This window comes from Staurois parvus, unplaced genomic scaffold (genome assembly GCF_062004578.1).
Source record: "Staurois parvus isolate SC_StPar_1 unplaced genomic scaffold, SC_StPar_1.0 ptg000011l, whole genome shotgun sequence".
In the NCBI taxonomy this organism is placed as follows: Eukaryota; Metazoa; Chordata; class Amphibia; order Anura; family Ranidae; genus Staurois; species Staurois parvus.
This window is the reverse complement of record NW_028317807.1, coordinates 31,568,982-31,593,036: the sequence shown is the minus strand read 5'-3', so window position 1 is coordinate 31,593,036 and position 24,055 is coordinate 31,568,982. Positions and strand designations below refer to the sequence as shown.

General features: G+C 40.7%; 1 long non-coding RNA gene and 1 pseudogene across 2 annotated transcripts in view; one reads left to right on the top strand and one right to left on the bottom strand.

The window, feature by feature from the left end:
• Nucleotides 1–24,055, bottom strand: part of LOC149474155 (uncharacterized) — a 91,398-nt gene that overhangs the window by 6,253 nt on the left and 61,090 nt on the right. Inside the window, exon 3 of one of the 2 annotated variants that reach the window (XR_016312158.1) lies at nucleotides 19,902–20,030. The exons of the other annotated variant lie outside the window; for it this stretch is intronic. This is a non-coding gene — a long non-coding RNA (uncharacterized LOC149474155). Of the gene's footprint in view, nucleotides 1–19,901; nucleotides 20,031–24,055 lie in introns of those variants that run through there. 2 annotated transcript variants of the gene reach the window in all.
• On the top strand, nucleotides 18,756–18,898 carry LOC149474156 (U2 spliceosomal RNA; annotated as a pseudogene).

Genomic DNA, 24,055 nt, shown 5'->3' with positions numbered 1-24,055 from the left:
GTATCAGTGCTGCCTTTCAGTGCCCATCAGTGATGCCTGTCAATCCCCATCAATGCAACCTACCAGTGCCTCCTCATCAGTGCCACCTATCAATGTCCATCAGTGCAGCCTATCAGTGCCCATCACTGCAGACTCATTAGCGCACATCAGTGAAGGAGAAAAATCACTTATTTACAAAATTGTATAACACAAACTAAGAAAAACTTTTTTTTTTCAAAATTTTCAGTGGTTTTTGGTTTGTTTAAAAAAAATAAAAATCCCAGAGGTGATTAAATACCACCAAAAGAAAGCTCTATCTGTCTCAAAAAAATGATAAAAATTTCATATGGGTACAGTGTTGCATGACCACGCAATTGTCATTCAAAGTGTGACAGCGCTGAAAGCTGGAAATTGGCCTGGGCAGGAAGGGGGTATAAGTGCCCTGTAGGCTAGTGGTTAAAAATAAAAATAAAAAAAAGTCCCCCAAAGTAGATCCAACATCAATCACGATGGACGCCGCCGCCACCGACGACCCAAGAAAAAGAAAAAAAAATCCGCTCTGCCCTCAACACTGTCTCCCGCCGTCTGAGAGTTCTTAAATAGGGTGATGATGTCACAAGGGGGCATCACAATGCACTGTCAGGGTGCAGTGCATTGTGGGGTGTGGCAGGCGAATACCCTGCCGAATGCCTGTACCGCCAGTGTGTTCACCGAACACACGAATGGCCCATGTTCGAGTCAAACTTACGTTCAACTCGAAAATGCAGCCCATCACTAACCCTCACGTCTGGGGCAGCACCTAACTATCTCAATTGCAACCCACCTACACATTAAAATGTGTAAACATACTGTATATGAGGTTTTATTTAGACGTTTTAGACTTTAAGAAGTCTGAAGCAACACTGATCACTGATATCAGGGTGCATTTTTTTTTTTCCATTGATACTTTCCACTGATACCAAGGTATTTTTTTCCTTCCACTGATCATTGGCAGCAGGGCATTTTTTACTTCCACTGACCATCAATACTGGCCACTTTTGTTCCTCCCACTGACACCAGGGTATTTTTGCCTCCCACTGACCACTGGCGCTGAAGCATTTTTTACTCCCATTGACCACTGATGCCAGCCATTCTTTTCTGCCATAGACCAGCAATATAAGGGGAACTATGACACATACTTATGACTGCTATACATACTCACAGTATATTGAATGCTACATAGTTCTAGCTGCAGTACTCTATACATGATATTGTGCATAGTTCTAACCACAGTATTCTGTAATCTGCTATACATTACATACTTGTGACTTGCTGGTTGTTGTGCAGTTTCCATCTGTTTTAATATAGTGGTTCTTAAAGGAGATTTTTGTCTATATTCTGTTTTGTTTTGTTTTTTAAATAAACCTTTACGTTTTTCTGTGTCTGCCATCATAAATATTAAGTATTTTTTGGATGCAGGGACTGTAGCAAATGTTTGCATTGTATGCTATGATTAGGCTCAGATTTTATTTAACCATGTCTCCTAAAGCCTGCCCAATATTCAGCATAATGTAGCCATGTCCACCTTGCATGTGCCGCATGTTTACTCTCTTCAGGCTGTCCCTCTTACTCAGGTTCTAATTTAGAAGATATGTACCGTAAATCACTTCCCTTGAAACCTCTAGTCACAAGCTTTTACAGTTTCATCCAAGGTTGTCTGTAAGGTTGCAGAGGCCCCTAGTCACCTCCATATGACTGGCCCATTCTGATTTTCTGATTCACAACCTACCGTAAGCAGGCCATGAATGGATCGCAATTTGGCAGCTTCAGCAGGGAACAGACACATTTTGATCCATCTATATCTGTTTCTGCTGGACAGGAATGGTGGAAAACTTTTGTTGATCAGAGGTTGCTGCCAACCAGGGGAGGACTCCCACTATTAGAATACAATGGCACACCGGAAAGGATTGCTCTATCTACCTCACTTGTGTGAATAGAGGAATCTGTTTTTAATTTTTTTCATTATGCCCATTTGCTGAACAAAATAAAAAGATTAATCTAGGGGCAGCTTTACATTTTTATGTCCTGTTGATAAGAACAACAGTTCAGATATTTTTCACAGGTGTAATTCACGGTGACATGGTTTTTTTTTTTTTGTAACCAAGTGACATCCCTGAGGACAGCATAGTGTCTCTGACACCATTAATGAAATGTCAAACAAATTGTTTTATGTTTCGTGTCTACATTCAAATGTTAATCCAGGGGAAGAACTGACATGAAAGATGTGATGTATGACACTTCACTTTATGTGTCTGTATCAGACTGAGTGATAAAACCCTTCAGTGTGTGAATAATGTCTAAAGAAGTTAGGGTAAAATTCTAAAATCAACTGGCTGGAACTCTCTTCATATGCCATAGTTAGCTGGTTTGCTTTGTCTAAAAATTTACCTTGAAAGCTGATTAAACCTGTACATTATGACATTACTGGCCCATTTAAAATTCTTTTAGAAGCTTTAAATTAGGGGTTCTGTGCTGACAGAACAGGTCAAACATACCTCTTGACTTTCTTGGGAAAGAGGGCCACCTTTTAGCACAAAGTGTGTAGAACACATCCATGCCATGTCCCTAGTTATACGGAATATGAAGAATCCGAAAGCAAAATATGACTGGCTAAACCCATTAGAGTTTTTTTACTATGCTTCCTTTTGTAGGGCTCCTGCCCTAGGCTGGATAAATTTAGTTTCTGGCGCTACTGCACTAAGAGCAGCAGAGCAGCAATTTGATTTCTAGGTCTGATCAGATTTTCCTTAACTATGTGGTTGATTGCTCCTGCCTACCTCTGGAAAAAGATTCCAGAAATAGAGTGGGAGGGTTAGCCACTGGGTTATGAATATTTATCTGACCTTAGCCAGTCCCTGCAAGGGGGCACCCAGAATGTGTGATTGAGAAGATAAATGTTTGGGAGGGCCTGTTTAAAGCTTTCTGTCCTGGGACCTCTGCCCTTGAGAGGCAGCTTGTGTTACGGAAGTGCTGTTGCTATCAGTTCTTATGCTTCTCTGAGGGTCTGAAGGAGCCTGGATTAAGAAGAATTCACTAGAGGACACTACCTTAGGAAGCTGGGCTACAGAAGGACCCCTTTCACTGAAGAGTGTTGCAGGGAAGCTGGGTGGGGAGCTGTCTCTGGACACTGTACACAGTACCTTTTGCCTAGAGCTCCAGGTGTGCCTGTGCTTTGAGGATTAGACTCCAGAAGTTACTACAAGGACTCTGACTGTTCTTACAGGGTCTCAGATTAGCTGGCTGTCCACTTTACTTCTAGCAATACTTAAGGCTGCTGCTGAAGAACATTGTTAGAGAATCTGTCCTCTAATGCCTGTGTGTGTTTTGCAACATTCTGTACTCCTATCCCTTTCTGCCTGTGTTCAAGTACTACAATAAAAGTTCTAAAAAACACACCTAGACTGAGCTTGTGTTTGCCAGTGTGCTCTGGAATTGCTACCTGGGCCTGGCAGCCTCTGAACAGGTAAGGCAAACCATTGATTAATTGATTTTCTTTGCTTCTACTATGGGTGCGAGGAGCCTTCCCAGCTAGCAGAACACAACGATTACTGCTAATGGCAGTAAGTGTATGTAAAGAATCTGACAGGGTGGTTGTATTCAAGTCGATCAATGGAGCAACTTTAGTACAATCAGCCTGCCCATACATGGATCGAATCTCTGCTGAACCAGCTGACTTTTTATGTATGTATGGTCAGCTTACGGGAGACCTGGTTTATTTCAAGCAGTGCCTCTGGGGGTGAGCGCTACAGTTTATACTGGCTTTTTTAAATATTGTGGTAATAAAAAGGTCTGTGTTAAAGATTTAGTGTAGTATAAAACTTTGGTAATTAACTATTGCATGTAATATAGAGGTCTACACATCTGTCCAAAAAGGAGAACCAAGGTGAAAGGGGGACACATAGGAATTTGGTTATGAAAGAGACAGTCCCTTCAAATGAGAGACAGTTGGAAGGTATGCTCGAATACTGCAGTAAAAAAGGATTAGTCATATGGCAGACAGGTTGCAAGGAACTGAAAAGTCCAAGTCCACCCCAAACTGGTATTTTGACCAGCATGTTGAATTCTGGAGATTTCACTGATTTATCTGTTTCCCATTGGTAACTGCCATGCGCCAAACCTGAAACTTTTTCAGTTTTCTGAAAATGGAATGACCACCTAAGTAAATCTAACTTTCTGTTTAGAAATAACAATCTCTTTTTCTTTACATAATTTTTTTCTTCATTATATGAACCACAGTTTATTTTCATTGTCTAAATGCTGGAACATTAAACAGGTAGACTGCTTTTCCTTTCATAAAGCAGGTGTATTAAAAAAACTGAAAATGAACTGCAGAATGAAAGTAACACATTGAAATGAATGGAAATGGAATCTCCTAGTCAATGCCTTTACTGTTAAAATGATATATTACCATGGTTTCAAAATTATTTGAAGTTGGAACATACAGCCAATTTTCTTGTAAAAATTACGTAGGAACCAAAAGAGTTTTAATTAAGTAGTAAAAAATATAAGGCTTGTAACCCACAACACAACTAAAGGGATGAATGTTTTGCATACAATGAGTAAGATAATAATTTCTGTTCCACTTAGTAACAAAATCTGCAGTTACTACAGATGCAAAAAGTATTAAGCTGGCCATTCACAGAACAAATTTTGGCGATTTCTGCTTATTCATCCAAAATTCCTTTGGTGGGTGGTCGTATTGGCACCACCTGGATCAAAAAAAATTGATTTTTCAATCAAGTCTTGTTAGATTTCATGGCATGGCTGAGAGAGAGAAGTCTTAAAGTTTATGACTAGCTTTACGCTAGATATACACTAGTAGAATTATGTTTGACATTTTTCTTTGCAAGAACATTCATTAATTTTTTTAACCATTAGTGGGGTCAAATCAATGTAGATTTTCGACTCCAGTGATGAGAAAATTCAAGGGAGCAGGATGAAATTTTGAAAGTTTGAATGTTCTAATAATTTTCGTACAATTGTTCCTAAGGATTTTTGCACAAATTTTCCCTTTAACTTCTACTAGTGTATACACAGCTTTAGGGAAAAGCTAGCATAGGGAATAAAGTCAGTCTGGTAGCCTGGAAATTTCCTTCCAGTCTCCCACTGTTCTCTATGTGAAAAGAGGTCAACTAACTCTTGCAGCATAAGGGGGGGGGGGGGGCAGATTGTAAAAAAAAACAATATCAAGTTGGCATAATTAAGATGTTTTGTAATGTGTTGGCAACATGTGTTGGCAGAGAAAATGTGGACAGGAGGAGAGAACAGAATGATGACTTATCAATCTGTTTCTGTTTCCTCACTGTCCTATCAACAGGCTGTGTTCTGCTTTCTGCTGATGAGACAGAGAGGAGTGGACTTAATTCTATGGCTAATTTTCTATCCTACCTCTGCTCTGTGGAAGACTTGGCAGGGAGGTCAGACACTCACCTGCCTGCATGTGTTGCTCCCTCACCAGCTGAATGTACGGCAAGTCACTTTCTTTCCAGCATCCCTACATTCTCACACATTTTCAACAGCGAAGTAGTGATGCCTTGTGCCATAGCCAGCAAGAGGGCCACACAAAGAAAGCTGGTGAGCACTTCCGCTAGCTTGCAACAGGATCACAAGTGTGACATTAGCCTAAGAAGTGAAATGACCTGCCTTTTAAAGTGCTGTAATGAGCATTAAAGTGGTAGTGAACTCTTTTTTTTTAAATTTTACCTACAGGTAAGCTTATAATAAAGCTTACCTGTAGGTAAAATGAATATCTCCTAAACGTGCACAGTTTAGGAGATATTCTCTCTTTTATCAAGTCGGCGCATGCGCTCTGAAGGAATGACGTTTGCCGTGGCCCAGATCTCCCACGCACATGCGCGGGAGTGACATCAGATGGCCAGAGCTCGCAAACCCCGGAAGGAAGACGGGTCAAGATGGAAGCCTGTACGGCGGTGACAGTGCGCCGCTGGAGGGCTTTGTTTTAAGGTAAGTTTTACATAATGTGCTAGCATGCGATGCATACTAGCAGATTATGACATTACATTGCAGAGGACTTTTTTTTTCCCTTTACTGCGGTTTTATACCACTTTAATAGATCTGACATCAGGTATGAGTTCTCTCTATATGGCCAAAAACATAAAAGTTATACAGTATATAGTGCACAAGGTTATGAAAGAAACCTGAACTGAGAGAATATGGAGACCTAAATAACACAATGATAATTTCCATAATAGCTCACCTCAGAAAGAGGGGAGAGGCCTTTTTCAATTTTTTTTGGTTTGTATAAAACATTCAGTACCAGCTACAGTACAATCAGAAAGGTACATATGCTTCCAATCGAAAAAAAAAAAAACACAGAGAAGATGGATCTCACTCAGACAGAGCATCCTCAGGATCCACTTTATCTTGTATGTTTTGTAATATTGTAGCTGATAAACAATACAGTCTACAAATTAATATATATATATATATATATATATATATATATATATATATATATATATAGAAATATATTAACATATTAAAATATTACTTAGTCTGTATCACAATAACAGTAAAATACCACGTATTAGATCAGTGTTTCTTAGCCTTTTTTCAGTCCCTTTAAAAATCTACACAATCTCGAGGCACCCTTTAAAATTCTACACAATCTCGAGGCAGCCTTTAAAATTCTGCACAATCTCGAGGCACCTATTTCAAAATGTAAAAAAAGCCGAAACTAATAATTTTATAGACTGCAGCAACCTCTGCACATGTGGGACACACAGGGGTTTATTTACTAAACCTGGTTGACTCAGAATCTTGGGCACCTGTGCATGGTAGCCAATCAGCTTCTAACCTCAGCATGTTCAGTTAAGCTTCAGCAATAAAACCTGGAAGCTGATTGGTTTTTATGCAGAAGTGGACAAGATTCTGAGTCAACCAGGTTTAGTAAATAAACCCCACAACGTCAGAGGTGATTTATTCTTCTAAAGCAAATACACCTTTGCCCACTAGTACTGACTAGTATTCCATAGTTTCTATTCTCCTTCAGGTTCTCTCTCTCACTCAGCTAATGTGACCCCAGTGCTGACAGAGAGGACCAGGGGAGGGGAAAACAAGGATATTGTGCAGGTGCCCGATGTCCTTCTCATCAACTGATGACATCATTGTTTTTTTAAGTTGTAATGGTGCACAATGAAAACCTGTGACTTTGTGTAACTAAAAGGCAGGCTTATGGAATGGATAAACTCATGTACTGCCAAAAATCAAAATAAACATACCAGATTTAAAAAGAAGTGCTGCTGAAACCTAACTGAGTGACACTCCACAGTATATCAGGATAAACAAATGTATGGTGTAGGACAATGAAAGGCCCTTCTGGTTATATAAGTTCAATAAGATGTACCTGTTGTTTACTCACTTTTACAGTAAAATAAATTTGTATTGAACTTAATTTATAGGCTGCCATGCTGCCTTCTTTTTAAAATGCTTTCTGGCTGCCTGCCCCTGGCATCAATGCATTCTGAGTCACGGACTGTAACTAGCATGCAGCCAGGTAAGCCAGTGTGAAGTCAGAACACCAGATCTTTATACCACTTCTAGGTAAGTGACTCAAGAAATATTGAAGCTACCGGTTCAGCATAACAACCAGGAGACTTTTTCAGTGAGATTGTTAAAAGCAGCCTACATGCATTTAGAGGAGTTCTATGGTCACGGGTACATATTTACTTCACAAAGTAAGTTTACAAATGTGAAGACTGTTCATTATGATAGTAGGCTAGAAATAATTAAAATACAATGTGGAAATGGTTATATGATCTTAAATTTAAATACACATATTGTTCGGTGCCATCCTATTGTTCTGTTATGTAAGAGTGTTCCTAGAATATTAACTTTGAGATTATATTACAAAACCAGGAACTTTAAAAACTATTTCTTGAAAAAGTGACTCAATTCTCTCTATGACATTTCCATAGTGAAGTCTGAATCTCTTATCTCTTTAGCATAAATATGAACAGTTGAAGTGATACTGGTTATGTTGAGATGCAAAATCAGTAATGTATAGAACACAGAGAACATTGCACAGTGCTGAATCAGATGTATGATTGCATATAAGGTCCCTTGCTAACTTCATTTTATTGAGAACATTTGAGATGCTATGTAAAAGTTTTTTGATCTTTAAGGGCACAGAGTACAGAAGACGATTTTTATTTTATTGTTGCCTTTCTAACTATTACATTGTCAGATGAATGGCAATGAGAAAAATCATCACGCGACTTAATACATCACTCATAGGATCTGGCGGTGACATTTCAGTTCACAAAACCTCCCACCTGCTGCTGCCATTGTTGGGTGCTGAACTCTCAGTGCTATGCACTCTGATTAGAAGAAAGAAAAAACAGCAGGAGACTTTCTTGTCTTTGCAATGGTTTGGATGAGTGGTGGATCTGCAGGTGAATATACACCGATCAGCCATAACATTATGATGACCCACTAATATTGGGCAGGTCCCCCTTTTGCCACCTAAACAGCCCTGGCCCATTTCCAAGGTTTTCCAGCAGAATGTTGCTCAAAGCATCACACTATCTCCACCAACTTGCCTTCTTCCTTTACTACATACTGGTGCCATCTCTTCCCCAGATAAGCAAAACATTCACCCAGCCATCCAAATGATGTAAACTAAAACATGATTCATCAGACCAGGCCACCTTCTTTCATTGTTCTGCGGTCCAGTTCTGATGATCACATGCCCTCTGTATGCGCTTTTGGCTGTGGACATGACAAACTACTATGTCCATTTTTTCTGCTTTTAACACATCAACTTCATGGACAGCATGTTCACCTGCTGCCTATTATATCCCACCAACATTCAGATGCCATTGTAATGAGATAATCAATGTTATTCATTTACCTAACTTATTCATTGATCACAATATTATAGCTGATCAGTCTACACTCACATAGATTAATTATTTAGTATTTGTAATCAATATATCAAGGGTATATCAAGATTTCCAAGTAACACCTAGTACTTTCCCATTTTCTTCACACTACCCCATAATAACTGTAAACTTATTTTAATGACAGAATGGAAAAGTACTCTGAATTTTAAAGCTGTGATAACCCCTAAAGTGGTTGTAAAAGCAATTTTTTTTTATTAAAATAATAAAGATGTTATACTCACCTGCTCTGTGCAAAGGTATTTTACAGAGCGGCCCTGAACTTCCTTTTCTGGAGGTCCCCTCTGGCGCTTTTGACAATTCTTCCTCTGTGTCTGTCACCATAGCAAGCTGATTGCTATGGGGGCAGATGTGCAGGCTCAGTCCCAAGCCTGGCTGTGTGCATCTATAGGCACAAACAGCTTGGCTCGGCGCTCACTGGATTTGACTGAGAGCAGCAGATGGCTCCCATTGCCTCAGCAAAACCTATGAAAGCCTGAGAGAAAGGAGAGACCAGATGCAGCCGGGCACAGCACTTGATTGATATATGACTCAGGTATGTGTATGGGGGGATAGCGGTGCACAGCAAATGCTAAAACATTTTTTACCATTTAACTTTTTTTGCATGTAATGCATGAAGGTAACAAACTTTTTAACATTACAACCACTTTAAGGCATTTTAAACTGCACTTAAAGTGTAACTAAAGGCTAACATTTCTTCACTTTGGAGGGGTTTCCTCTCAGTTCCTGTTTTGGCTATGGGACAGGAATAGGACAATGGGACAGAGATGGCAAAAACAAAATTAAAGGGGTTTATAAAACTACCTTACTTTATCCAAAATTAAGAAAAGTTTTGCTTTTAGTTACACTCTAAAGTATGCTAAACTGGCCTTCTACAAAAACAGCAAATCTTAGATTTGCAAAACCTGAATTGAATTAAACCATGTATAAAAAACAAACTAATAAAAATCTGTGATAATCAGGAATCAGATAAGTGCTCTAAATGCATAGGATGAATGTAATGGTTTATGTTCAACACTGGTACAAGCATGGTGAATAGTGCAGGATGAGTTAGTGTATTATCCACACATTATTATTATTACATGTACTTATCATTACAGGTACTGTCAGTTTATGCAGTGCTTTACCTATATATTATACATTCACATCAGTCCCTAACCCTCAAGAGGTGTACAATATAAAGTCCCTAACTTACATACACATACTAGGGCCAATTTAGACAGGATCCAATTAGCCTACCAGCATGTCTTTGGAGTGGGGGAGGAAACTCACTCAGGCACAGGGAGAACATGCAAACTCCAGGCAGGTGGTGCCATGGTTGGGATTTGATACACTCTGCGGCCACTTTATTAGGTACACCTGTTCAATTGCTTGGTAACACATATTTCTAATCAGCCAATCATATGGCAGCAACACAATACATTTAGGCATGTGGTGAAGGCGACTTGCTGAATTTCAAATCGAGCATCAGAATGGGGAGGAAAAGGATTTAAGTGACTTTGAATGTGGCATAGTTGTTGGTGCCAGACAGGCTGGTCTGAGAATTCCAAAAACTGCTGATCTACTGGGAATTGCATGTACACTCATCTGTGGGGTTTACATAGAATTGTCTGAAAAAGAGAAAATATCCAGTCTGCGGCAGTTTTGTGGACAAAAATACGTCAGAGGAAAATGGGCAGGCTGGTTGCTGCGACATTCAGATGGCAGAGTTAGAATTTGGCATAAACAACATGAAAGCATGGATCCCTCCTGCCTTGTATCAATGGTTCAGGCTGGAGGTGGTGGTTACATAGTTACATAGTTAGTCTGGCTGAAAAAAGACAAAAGTCCATCCAGTGCAACCATTAAAAAAAAAGTTATAATCCTACACCCACAGTCAGGGGCGGACTGACCATTTGGAAACTCGGGCACTACCCGAGGGCCCGGGGTCAGTAGGGGGCCCCATGAGATGCCCCTGGTACCTTTTTCATAGGCTTTTTTGAGTTTGGGCAAGGACACAGGGGCCCCATAATCCCCTATTGCCCGGGGGCCCCATGAGTTGTCAGTCCGCCCCTGCCCACAGTTGATCCAGAGGAAGGCAAAAAAACCAGCAAAGCATGATCCAATTTGCTCCTGCAGGGAAAAAAATTCCTTCCTGATCCCTCCGAGAGGCAATCATATATTCCCTGGATCAACTTTATCTGTAAATGTTAGTATCCGGTTATATTCTGTGTATCTAGGAAAGAATCCAGGCCTTTTTTAAAGCAGTCCACTGAGCTGGCCAGAACCAACTCTTGAGGGAGTCAATTCCACATTTTCACAGCTCTCACTGTGAAGAAACCTTTATGTGTCTGGAGATTAAATTTCTTTTCCTCCAGACGTAAAGAGTGCCCCCTTGTCCTCTGTGATGACCTTAGGGTGAATAGATCTACACTGAGTTCACTATATGAACCACTGATGTATTTATACATGTTGATCATGTCTCCTCTTAATCTCCTCTTCTCAAGAGAGAATAAATTCAGTTCCTCTAATCTTTCCTCATAGCTGAGCTCCTCCATGCCTCTTATCAGTTTGGTTGCCCTTCTCTGTACTTTCTCCAGTTCCCCAATATTCTTTTTGTGAATTGGTGCTCAAAACTGAACTGTGTATTCCAGATGAGGTCTTACTAATGATTTGTAGAGGGGTAAAATGATCTCTCTCTCTCTGGAGTCTCTCCTAACCCTCTTGTATTGAACTGTATCATTGCTGTATTATCTCCCTTTATATTGTAAAGCGTTGAGCAAACTGTTGGCGCTATATAAATCCTGTATAATAATAATATTAATACAAGAGAGGATTTTGCTTGCTTTAGAAACTGCAGCTTGGCATTGCATGCCATTATTAAGCTTGTGATCTACCTGAACTCCCAGATCCTTCTCCACCATTGATTCCCCCAGTTGTACCCCCCCCTAGTATGTATGATGCATGCATATTCTTAGCCCCCAAGTGCATAACCTTACATTTATCAACATTAAACCTCATTTGCCTCATAGTTACCCAATTAAACAGTGCATTGAGGTCAGCTGGTAAGTTGAAGACATCCTGTAAGGACATTATTCCACCGCACAGCTTGGTGTCATCTGCAAAGATTGAAATTATATTTATAATCCCAGACCCTATATTGTTTATGAATATATTAAAAAGTAAGGGTCCCAACACTGAGCCTTGGGGTACACCACTGACAACCCTAGACCATTCAGAGTATGAATCATTAACCACTACTCTCTGAATACAATCTTTTAGTTTCAGTTTTCTATCCATTTTCATACAGATTTTTCCAAACCTGTAGACTTTACCTTTATTATTATTATTATACAGGAGTTAAAGTATATAGTGTCAACAGTTTGCTCACACCTTACACATTAGCCGTGTGTGGGGAACTGTGTCAAACGCTTTTGCAAAGTCCAAGTATACCATGTCTACAGCCACCCCTCTGTCCAAGGTTTTGCTCACCTCCTCATAAAATGAAATCAGATTTGTTTGAAAACTTATGTCTTTCATGAATCCATGCTGTTTGTTGCTTAAAATATTTTTTCCAGTTTATTAAACTCTCCAGTATCTTCCCAACTATAGAAGATAAACTAACAGGTCTATAATTACCTGGTAATGATTTTGACCCCTTTTTAAATATTAGCACCACATTGGCCTTACGCCAATTCCATGGTACTATGCCAGTCATTAAAGAGTCCCTAAAGATTAGAAACAATGGCTTTGATATGACAGAGCGCAATTATTTAACTAGTTGCCGACCGCAGATAGCTGAATGACGGCTAAACTGCGGCCGGCCAGTTCTGAGTGGACGTCATATGACGGCCTCCCAGAACGCGCTCTCCTGCGCGCCCCAGGGGGCGCGCACCCGGCGATCTCCGTGATCGCTGTGTCCTACGGACACAGCTGATCACGTGATGTGGTAAAAGGCCGATCACAGCGGCCTTTTACCACGTAATCAGCGGTGTCCAATGACACGCTGATCAGAGGGAAATGCAAGTGCCGGTTCTCGGCTGCACTTTCCTCACGCTGTCAGATTGTGAGGAAAGTACTGCCGAGAACCGGCAGTTGTCAGAGCGGGGATCGGCACCGATCATCAGGGCACTGATGATCAGTGCCCTGATGATCGGTGCCCAGCAGTGCCACCCGCAAGTTCCGCCCACCTGTGCCCAGCAGTGCGCCCACTAGCTCCGCCCACCTGTGCCTAGCAGATCACCCACCTGTGCCCAGCAGTGTACCCACCTGTGCCCAGCAGTGCACCCACCTGTGCCACTCTGCAGTGTCACACACCTGTGCCCAGAAGTGCCACCTACCTGTGTCCAGCAGTGCCACCCACCTGTGCCCACCCACCTGTGCCCACCAGTGCCACCCACCTGTGCCCACCCACCAGTGCCACCCACCAGTGCAGCCCAGCAGTGCTGCCAGTCAGTGCCACCAGTCAGTGCCCAGGGGTTGTGCCAGTCAGTGCCGCCAGTCAGTGCCCAGCAGTGATGCCAGTCAGTGCCGTCTATCAGTACCCATCATCAGTGTCACCTATCAGTGCCGCTTATCAGTGCTGCATATTAGTGCCGCCTATCCGTGACACCTCATTAGTGCTGTCTATCAGTGCCGCCTATCCGTGCCACCTCATTAGTACTGCCTATCAGTGCCCTTTAGTGCTGCCTATCAGTGCCGCCTATCAGTGCCCATCAGTGCTGCCTCATCAACGTACATCAGTGAAGGAGAAAAAATACCTGTTTGAAAAATTTTATAATAGAAACAAAGAAACTTTTTTTTTTTTCAAATTTTTTGCATTTTTTATTTATAGCGCAAAAAGTAAAGCGCTCAGTGGCGATTAAATACCACCAAAAGAAAGCTCTATTTGTGAGGAAAAAATGATCAAAATTTCATATGGGTACAATGTTGCATGGCCGCGCAATTGTCAATCAAAGTGCGGCAGCGCTGAAAATTGGCCTGGTAAATAAGGGGGTATAAGTGCCTGGTAGGCAAGTGGTTAAGGACCCGTGGCTGTATGCCATCTGGTCCAGGTGCTTTATTCACCTTTATACTGTCTAAATATTTCTGGATCATATCAATTGTGAGCCATCATCTGGAGCTGTGTCAATACTATGACCATTATGGACAAGAGCTCTCCCATGCTCCTTTGTATACACAGAGCTGAAGAAGGTATTTAATAAATTTGCCTTCTCTTTGTCCCCAGTCATCCACTCTAGATTATTTTGTAAAGGGCCTACATGTTCGCCAAAAATTAAATTGACCTAGCAGCCTAACTAGGAGAGTGCTACACCTGTATTTAGACAATATCTGCTTTTCTGGATTCAGTTTTAAGTCTCATGGCAGCTTTTAGAATAAGAATCCAGGACTTCCAACAAATAATATGCAAAAGGTCATGATATAAGCCTCTCATCATTATTATCATCATTATTATCTTTACTGCCAGCTTTATAAAGAACATACAGTATATCTTATTTTATGTGCTATACATTGATTAGAATGTTAGGGAAATATGTTGTGGTCATATAGAAAAAAACTGTCACATTGTAATCATGATGAACTTTGCTAAGTTTTCGTGAATTTCATACTATAAAATCATGTACACTGCTTACTGCGTCATTTTCTGAAGCAGACACTAGAGGGTGCAGTATGTTACTTTCCTTTTATGCTTTATATTCTGGTATAATTCCTGCACAGAACCAAAATACTGGATTTGTGTAAAAGACTTTACTTGTAAGTTATTTAGGATGGTTAAGTATTTACTACTAAATGAACTAAATATTGAAAATAAATACAGTAAAATAGAAGTACAAATAATTTAACAATATCCAAAATAACACACAACAGCCTGAAAACTGCAGCATGCATGACATTAAAAGGGATCATTTGTCCCAGGGTTAGAAACATAGCAACCACAGGACAGGGAACACTGCAGATCATTCTGTAAACTCTATATTACTTCGTTACAAGCAATGCAGCATTCCTTAAGATGAAGGTTCAGGATAAGCAGGGTAAGGAAAGATACTGGAACTGCAATTTAAAGGTAGCTGTTTGCCGAAAACTCTTCAAAGTAAACAAAAGTTAAACTGCATGCACAAGGACATGGAGACGAAGAGCAAACTCTAGCAAACTATAATAATCTATAAATTCTATACTAATAATCTATACATTCAACATTGCAATATTTACAGGCCATCAGGAAAAGTCCAAAAAAAGTTTTTTTTTGACAGTTTTTTTTTTTTATTGTGGTCTGTTAAGCTAAGTTTAGACTTGCATCTGAGCTGCCATACCTTTGAAAAGCAATCCACGTTCAGATCTCTTTTCAGAGGCTTTTGACAGGCATTGAGGAGGAGATGTTATTGCCAAACTAACGTGCCACAACTGTGAGCACTACACATGGTTGCAGGGCATTTGCAGCACTTCCCCATTTGCTTGAAAGCAACAGAAGTGATAGTTTTTGCTGCAAGTACGAAGCAAAGCATCATGGCTGCGGCATGTGAACACCCACATCCATTACCTGGATGGGGAAGCAGTTGAGGGTGCTAAAAACTTTGCTCAACCATGCAATTTTATCCACCCCCAACTGTAATTTTAAACAGTCCCTTAGAGAGATTTTGTTTCACTTCCTGTCTTGGTGACTACAAAGGAAATCTTCCCAATGGGTACACATACAGCAACTAAACATTGACAGAGATTTTAATTCTTCCCATTTTAATCCTTTAAAATATGTGATCTGGAGTTACACTTTAATGCAAGTTTCTTTTTGAACCAGCCAACCATAAGTATCGTTGACAGTGCTGCACTATAAATAAGTCTAAGGATGAACAGAGGCCAGGCATTAACTTCTGTTGGCCACAACTGAGATGTGTGGGGCCCATGCATGTTGTTGTTGGTGCCATTTGAGATAATTCAGCAAAGTACAAAGAGCAATCATTTGGGATGAGTGAAGTCGCCCAGCTTTGGTTTGGTGAATGCTCAAAAAAAAATTGAGAGTCGATGGGAGGTGAATTTTAATGAGCAATTTTGGCCCATTGTGAAGCGAATGTACAAGCTATTGCCAATCAAACAGTATGAAGAGCCTGGCACTGCTGTGTGGGACAGCAGGGGAAGGGTCCCTTTATAAGGCTTCGAGGAAACATAGACAAAACTCTAATCCTTTAATTTGCCTTAAAGTTGTATGTTGTGTAGCATGATTTTTACTGATGGCCTCAGCAAGAGTGTTTTGGCAGTATATGTTTTTATCAGCACCCTAATCTGATGTCATTTGAATCAAATTAGGTAAAAAAGGTTTTATTCAGGTGGTTTTAGGTGTCAAATGTGTTTTCATCAAGACTCTAAGCTTGCACTGACTGTAGCTTGGTAACACCACATTGCACCATTTTAAGAGGTAAAAAAAGTTATGCTTGGTAGACATTTGTCAACAGATGGCCAGTTTTGTATGAAAAGGAACAGGCCAAAATGCAGAAAAACCTCCTGTACTTAATTGGTGGCCTTTTTGTATTAAGCTTTGCCACCAGTTTTAATTTCGACCAGTGTTTAATTTCGTGGACGAAATTTAAACTATTTTAGTCAACTAGAATACGACTAAAACGAAAACAATTCAAATTACTAAAATGTGACTAAAACTAAAATGGCATTTTAGTCAAAAGACTATGTCTAAAATTAAATTGAAATCAGTACATTTTAGTCGACTAAAATCGAATGGTTTTAGTTAAATTGTAATGCATTATTTAAACATTGCTGTAGAATTTCCAAACTCATTACATACTCCTGGAGTACAAAATCTAATAACATGTTATTATTTATGGAATTAAGGTTTGAACATGCACTACTGACACAGATTTAGCAGTTGTAATATATAATAACTGCTAAATCTGTGTCTGTAGTGTGTGTTCAAACCTAAAATTATTTTAGTCGACTAAAATGTACTGGAGATTTTAGTAGACTAATAGAATCCTAAAACTAAAACAATTCAGATGACTAAAATACGCCTAAAACTTAAGTGGCATTTTAGTCAAAAGACTATGACTAAAACTAAATTGAAATTTGACGTCAAAATTAACACTGCTTGCCAGCACTTTAACCTGCAGGAACTGCTCACCCCCTGCTAACTATTTGGGCAGCAACTCTGTCTCATTATAGGTCTATCTGTCTTTGTTTTTTTGTCGGTGATCGATTAGCTTCTATTTAAACTGTGGTAGGATGACCAAATTCCTTGATTTCCAGACAGTCCCCACTTTCAGGACCCTGTAGCTGCCCCTGGCAACACTGGCCCACAGACAGCAACAGACAGACTACAATACCTTCAAGCCTTTTTTTTGCAATTTTATTGGCTTGGGGAGAAAGGATTTAGGTAGAGGATAGCCCAAAACAGCAGCAAACAGCAGACTTCACCAAGAATTCTTTATATTCAGGTGGGCATCTATTTTCCCCTTTCTTAGACCTCTGCCATAGCCCAGATTAAATTCTTTAGGCCCAGATGGGCAACTATCTTCTTGCTTTTTAGGCCTCTGCCACAGGCCAGCTTAGATTCTTTAGGCCTCAATAGGCAGCCAACTTCTTGCTTCTTAGGCCTCTGCCACAGGCCAGATTAGATTCTTTAGGCCCCGATGGGCAGCTATCTTCTTACTACTTAGGCCTCTACCACTGACCAGCTTAAATTCATTATGCTCAGACAAGCAGCTATCTTCCTATTTCTTAGGTCTCTGCCACATAACAGCTTAGATTTTATAGGGTCCAGGTTCAGGCCCCCAAAAGAGCAATCATTTCCATATTCTGGTAACCTTCTCCAGGCAAAATCCTAGGAGATAAGGACATCTCACAGCTACATCCTGTTCAGGCAAGGATCTGGGAGTGAAGGACCATTCTAGAAGGTCACCCCAAATATTTATCCTCTCTCCCAGCCCACATTACTAGAATAAACCCGGTAGTGATTGGTCAAGATAGAATAATTATTTATATCCGAATACATTGTAACTTCTCATGTTAACTACTGGAGAAAACTTAACAGCAGCAGGCAGAAAGCAGCAGTCAATGTCTTGGGCTCAGGAGAAACCCAATGAACTCAGGTAAAATAAACAAAGCTGAGGCTGGCTACAGCCTAGATGCAAGTACACTAAATTGTATTCAGAAATAGAAAAATATGGGCTTTGAAGTTGACGGACAGCAGCAAAAAAGGACTGTTGTCCTCAAATCAAGTACAAAAAACAATGAAATAAAAAGTGCAATACAAAGAACCCCAAAAAGCTGCAAATTGGGGCCAAACAACTAGCAAGCAATGACACTTGTTGCCGATAGAGCAATAGTGTTCCTAATAAGCAGTTATTTGAATATATCTGTAAACATGGGCAGGACACACAAGACAATGTAGCCCAATACTGCAGTCTACAGCAGAGAATAGCACAGAATTAGTCCTCACTATTATCTTCTTAACACTTCTAAAATACACTGACAATATGGCCATGGTAAGCCCTCCATTTAATAATGAGGGGGTGGCTTATGCAATTACTATCATTATTGGAACCTCTAATCTGATGACCTTGTTTTAAAGGTCATGCAGTGTATTATGGTTTTAAACAGGCTTGACCCAGTGAAATTGCACATAAATTTGAAGGCACATGCAAATTCGAATCAAGCAGAATTGCTATGAAAGCATGGTTGTGCTAATTTGAATTTCATCCCTAATAAAGCTCACATGCAAAATGCACCAAACCAAAGCAGCCAATCAAATTTCAGCCTACTTAAGTTAAGTGATAGATTTAGAGTAATTGGTTGCTTTGGTCTGTTGCACTTTGTTACACTGCTCTCTTCTTACCTATCACTTCTCTGCCTTTTGGCCAAGATCAAGTTTAGTATCTGTTTTTTACGTTTTTGGCAGGAAGAACGCTGGTGTCCTTTGAACAGTGAAGGATTAATATTCCTCCTGAGGTAATAAGGTGGAAACAGTGGGAGGGCCTTTTTCCTTCTAGGTTGATTCCGGCCTGGTGTATCAGGCTTGTCTCCAGTTGAAGGCAAGGCTCTCCCTAAGTTCTAATGCCTTTCTGGTAGGGATGGTGTTGCTTGGGTCTTGCCAAGGGGCAGGCCAAGAGAAACCAGTGGTGTATGTGCCCTTGGAGTGACATTCCAGGATTGCCATAAATTCTCACTGTGGGGGAGCTCACTTTGTGTTTATTATGGTCACTTCACTCTTGCATGCTTTTTTCAGACCTGCCCCCTGGGCTGGGCCTTTTGACTGGTTTGGGGAAGTTTATACCTGGTCGAAGGGCCTACCATTGCATTGCACAGTGGCACTGGAGCATCTATTTGTTATCCCTTTTCCTTTTTATTTGTGTATATGTCTTGTTGCACTTTTGCACAGCACGTTTGCACTTTACTTACCCCAACTAGTAGGATGTAGCTTCTCAGGCTTGCCCTGAAAGTCTTGTGGGAGGGCACATGACCTTTTGGTCAGGTTATCTCCCGCCCATGCGGTTTCCCTTTGGGGGAGTCCCACCTAGTGCTTGGGTAGGTCTTACTTTGACAGGCCTTCTGAATAAAAGGGTCTGCCTAGTTTTGACTGGGTGGGCCATGAGTAACCCAGTCCCTGTCAGGGGCCTTGTGCCCTGAGGGATCAGGGCCAGGGTCCCTTCTCTTTAGTGGAGGTCCATTTGTACACCCTGTGCACTTTTTGTGTGCTCATTTTTTTGCACCTGATGTTCAGGTTCAAGTGAGCTCACTGCACCACGGAGCTTAAAAAAACTGCTCTTTTCTTACTGAGAATGTATTCTCTATGCACAGAACAATATGCCTATTAAGATCATTAAAAGTGTAAAACAGAACTGGCTCTGTTACTCTTGGAAACCAGTCAGGACATAGTTTATTGTACACCTTTGTGTGACCAATTACAGTGCAGTTAGATTTTTTTATGTTACGTTTTATGTTACGTAAAACAAGACCATGTTTTATGTCAATGATTTACCCTATGGATAAGTAACTTGCCTTTGCCAGTTTGACACTCCCAATTCTTCCAGGAGTACTGAAAATCTTGTTTCGGGTGAGTCTTTTTTATTGTGAGCATTGCGTAGGTGTCAGATTTGCTAGACTTGTCTTGCCCTAGGGGCAAAAGGATTTTCTACTTGTTATGATATACACACAGTGAGGCTCAATTACATTATGACTTTCAAATGAACTTTGCATGACATCTACAAAATTAAATTCTACTGTTTATATGATGACCACAATGTAGATAGAACATTTTATAGGTCAGACATCACAGTGTGAATCACAGAGCTTTCAATCTAATGATGTGTCGTTAGAAGTCACCTAACTTTCAGGAAGAACTGCTTTCAGAAAACTGACAGCTTTATATTTCAACTAGATAAAATGTATACATGCCTCCCGGCGAATGACCTAAGCAGCATATTAAAACAAACTTTAATAGAATTTTGCATCTGACAAAAGTGGGTACAGAAAAAAATGTGATAGAGATGTCTGGAATTTTATTTGAGCGTGGTCATGTCAGAAATGACACGTTAAAATACAACAGAAACACATATTTCTGAAATCTGCTCCCCTACTAAAGAGGAAAAAAAATCAAGACCAATTACTGATACACAATTGCAAAAAACTATTACGTGCAATCACATATTTACTAAATGTGCACCATATTGAGAAATAGCCCAAAAAAATCAATTTTAGGTGGTATTTTATACCATACGTAACAGCAAAATTCACATCAGCTGGGTCCAATAAATGTTGGAGAAACCGTGGCCAGGTAAGTTTGCCCTCATATTTGTAATTTTGGGAAGGCTATATTCTGTTTAATATCTGCATTCACTGAATTAAATATTGAGCAAGTAATTCTGAGTATTAATCTTGATCAATTTCCACCAACCTTCAGACCCATTACTGTGCAAATTCTTTATGCAGCTAGATTGGTGATGCTTTAGAAATGGAAGTCCAATTTAAGTCCAGGTATCAGTGAGGTTATTAGACAAATTAAGGAGGTATAAAGCTTTCAGCAACTAAGGGCACATAAAGATGGTAAATCTACTACATTTTACGTGCAGTGGGAACCTTGGATTTCCTTCCAGTCCTCTGTATGAACCACACAATGGTTTCACTACTCTCTTCTCATTATTTCTGACTATAATTCAGGATTTGATTATTGGTCCTGGACTGAACCGCTAAACAATAAAAACGTTCACATTCACTGGAATTTGCTCTCCTTGGTATAATTTAAGAATTATTGTTACGTTTAAGGAATTGTATGCTACACCATGTTACATGTTGTTATGTACATTTACAATGTTATCACATATATGCTTCGTTAACTTGAAAATCTCAATAAAAAGCTAACTTGCAAATAAAAAAATAAAAAAATGTCACATTACGGGACACACCTTCTATTGTGTTATATGTTGGAAATAAAGTATGATTTATTTTACATCACCATCTGATTTTTGCTTATGTTTTAAACGTACTGGATATATGAGCTGCAGGGATCCAGTCTCTAATAATGGGGGTATCTTTGTATTAAATATGCACAATTAGTTGTACCCAGATGTAGTGCTCTGCACAAAAGTTAGACTAAATGTATTTGTTTATTTTGGCTTCACTGTACTCGGTGGAGTGGTGATCTGTTTTCTAGGTCTGGTCAGGGTTTTCCAGGCTGGGTGATTGATTGCTCCTGCTTACTTCTGGTGGGAGCGTTCAGAAAATGGGAGAGTCAATTAGTCAGGTCTGAATATTTATCAGACCACAGCCAATCCCGGGGAGGGACCACCCAGAAGGTGGCCGAGGAAGGTGATAAATATTTGGTAGGCCCTTCCAGAGTGTTCTCTTTCCTATTCAGGCAGGGTTTTAGTTCTCCTTGGGCTGCTGCCCAAGAGAGGCAGCTAGAGTGTGACTAGAATTGCTGTTTGGAACTCAGCAGGTACCTGGACTGTGACTGATAATGGACTTTTGCTGGAGGACATCCTTCTGGAATCTTGGTCTGGAGAAGGATCATGTATCTCCCTTACTGAAAAGTGTTGTGTGGAAGGTAGGTGGCAGACAGCTCCTAGGATATTGTCAGTAAGACCTGATCTTGGGACTCTCAGGTATGCCTTCTGCTAGAGTAAAGCAAGCACCAGGGGCTACTGTATGGACTGGATATGCTCTTACAGAGACCTAGAGTTAATGGCCATTCTCTAGCACCTCTAGTCAAGGCTTCTGCTATAGGATTAGTGCTAAGACAGTTGTTCTCTTGTTGATTTAGGTTGTACTGCCCTATGAGATTTAAGCAACAGTGACAGACAGAGGATGGAATACCCACTGTACCCAACCTATCTAACATACTTTAATGTACAGTAGTTGGTTGTCATGGGCAATGCATACACCTTTGTTTTCTCCAGTCACTGTAATTCAACCCTATGCATACACACTGGGCTGCCAATGGGGGGCTACAGCTGGCCCTCCTGTACCAGGCTTGAGCCCCATTAACTTAGCAGAGTACCCAGGGGCAGAGAGATGACTTTTTAATTACCTTTTGGGCGCATGCACAGTATTCCCACAGGCCTTGGCTGCCAGCCCTTAAATAAAAGTTCTTCCGGCACCATCAGTCCACCAGTTGGGAGCTGGCAGCAAAATCCTCAGTGTTGCGGCCCCTGGCAATTAAATTAAAGTCCTGGATGCTTCTTCCACATCAATCTGTCAGGGCAGGCCAGAATGTAATTAAAGTGGTATTAAACCCCAAAACAAAGATGTACTAAATTGCAGTTCACAAAATTTGTGATGTGGAGGCTGCATTTGTTTTCTTTTTTTTTTAGTTTTTTTCCTTTATTTTCACCTGCTGATCCAGCCGGTAAGCCTATTATTTCTCAACTTGCTTTAACAGATCAGGGTATCCAGCAAAGATGGCAGTTGAAGGGTTGAAGAAATCCATTACTGACAGGGGTGCTTACATTGGTTAGCTTTTATTCATTTATATAAAACCTTTATCCCCCCAAAAAATGTTGCTGTAACAGTTTTTAAAGTGTTAGCTGGATTGCAACTTCAATTTGTTAGTCAAGTCCATCTAAATCTGCCAGTCTAACACTACTCTCACTGAAGACTGTCAGTGCTTCTGTCCAAAAGAGACTGCTTTATTTTTATTAGTGGCAGGATTACTAGGTGAAATAAACTCCGCCCCCCAAAAAAATAAAAAAAACAAACTTTACCTGTAGTTCTACTTCAACCTTCCTAGCAGACATCCTCTTACTCCTCAAATTTTCTACCCTAGCACATATCCTCTCCTTCAAATCCCCCTTCTAGCAAAAATCTCCCCAAACCTGCCTCCTAACACAAATCCCCCAAATCCCTCCTCCTAGCACAACCGGCTCCAAATTACCATCTCCAGCACAAATCCTTCCTCCCCACCCAAATCCCCCCTCCTAGCAAAAATCCTCCCTCCTTAGCACATCCCCTTCCAATCCCCCTCCTAGCACCCCCCCCCCCATTCCCCCTCTTAACACAAATCCTCCCTCAATCCCTATTTTTTAGCACAAATCCCCCACATCTCCTCTCCTAGCACAAGTTCCCCCCCAGCACCCCCCATTCCCTCTCCTAGCACAAATCCACCCTCCTAGTACAAATCCACCCCCCATCTTCCCTCCTAAAACAAATCCCTCCAATCCCCTCTCCTAGCACAAATCCCACCCAATCCCCCTTCCTAGTAGAAAATCCCCCTCCCAGCACCAATCCACTTCCCTCAATCCCCCCCACCTAGCACAAATTTCCCCAAATCCTTCCTCTAGCTAAAACCCCTCCAAATTACCCTTCCCAGCATAAAATTATCCCGCCGTACCCAAACCTCCCTCCTATGAATCCCCCATTCCTTCTCCTGGCACAAATCCCCCCCCCCCCCAATCATCCCCATTACCTTTCCCAGCACAAATAGCCCCCATTCCCCTTCCTGCACAAACATCTCATCTCAGCATAAATGATTGTTACCCTTCTCCCCCAAAGTACAAAAACATAAAAAACTCTATAGCGCAAATTTTGAAAGAGTGTTTAGGTCCAAAGCAAGAAGCTGTTGTCTCTGTATGGTAGCTCCAGGTGTGTTAATCCACTTCTATAATGGCTGCAGCTCTTCTAACAGGGTATTGGATGTCTCTGTG